The sequence below is a fragment of the Dipodomys ordii genome, unplaced genomic scaffold, assembly GCF_000151885.1.
Source record: "Dipodomys ordii isolate 6190 unplaced genomic scaffold, Dord_2.0 Scaffold164, whole genome shotgun sequence".
Taxonomy (NCBI): domain Eukaryota; kingdom Metazoa; phylum Chordata; class Mammalia; order Rodentia; family Heteromyidae; genus Dipodomys; species Dipodomys ordii.
In genome coordinates this window covers 2,671,547-2,672,931 of record NW_012267380.1, presented here as the reverse complement: position 1 = coordinate 2,672,931, position 1,385 = coordinate 2,671,547, and positions in this window count along the sequence as shown.

The following is a 1,385-nucleotide window of genomic DNA, read 5'->3' as shown; positions in this document are numbered from 1 at the left end:
CCGGTCGTGGGGCCTGAACTCTGGGCCTGGGCGTTGTCCCTCAGCTCTTCAGCTCAAGGCTAGTGCTCTACCACTTGAGCCACAGACCACTTCCAGCTTTTTTTTTGCTTATGTGGTGCTGAGGAATTGAACCCAGGGCCTCATGCATGCAAGGCAAGCGCTTTACCACTGAGCCACCTTCCCAGCCCTATACCATTTATTTTTATGAAATTTAAAAAATATGCAGAGCTTTCTTTGAATTTGACCACTTCCATGTTAAGTTCAGTTGTTTTATTTTGTGTGTGTGTGTGTGTGTGTGTGTGTTTGACAGTCTTGGGGCTTGAACTCAGGGCCTGGCCACTGTCCCTGAGCCTCTCTGTACTCAAGGCTAATATTTTACCACTTGAGCCACAGCACAACCTTTGGCTCTTTCTGTGTATGAGGTACTGAGGAATCGAACCCAGTGCTTCATGCATGCTAGGCAAGCACTCTACCACTAAGCCACATTCCTAGCCCATGTGTGTGTGTGTGTGTGTTTTATGTCACTACTGGGGCTTGAACTTGGGGGTCTTGTACTCTCACTTGCCCCCCCCCTTTTGTCGATCATGGGGCTTGATCTCTGGGCCTGGGCATTGTCCCAAAGCTCTTCAGTTCAAGTCAAGTGCTCTACCACTTGAGCCACAGTGCCACTTCCAGTTTTCTGGTGGTTCATTGGAGGTAAGAGTCTCATGGACTTTGCTGCCAGGGCTATCTTTGAACCATGTCCCTCAGATCTCAGCCTCCTGAGTAGCTGGGATTGCAGACTCCCACCTTCACTTGGCCTTTTCTGCTCAAGACTGGCACTCTACCACTTGGGCCATACCTCTAGTATGGCTTTTTACTGGCTAATTCAAAAATAAAAGTTTTGGATTTGTCTGCCTGGACTGGCTTTGAACCGCTGAAAGTAGCTGTAGTTACTGGTATGAGCCACCCATTAGGTTTAGATTATTGATGTTTGTGACAGGAATGCAGATGTCAGGGCAACATATCAGCAGACTTGGTGATCACTTATTATTGAAAATGTTTTGTGCTGGTATTGAACCCAGGGTCTCATATGTGCTAAATAAATACTTGATCTACCACTAAGCAAGCTATCTCCCTCCAGTCTGCCATAGCAGGTTTTTTTTTTTTTGTTGTTGTTGTTTTGTTGGTTGTGGGGCTTGAACTCTGGGCTTCCCGGCTGTCCCTGTGCTCTTCAGCTCAAGGAGAACACTCTACCATTTGAGCTTACAGCACCACATCCGGTTTTTCTAGTGGTTAATTATAGATAAGAGTCCCACGGAAGCGCCACTTCTGGCTTTTTTTTTTCTGCTTATGTGGTGCTGAGGAATCGAACCCAGGGCCTCAAGCATGCAAGGCAAGTGCTC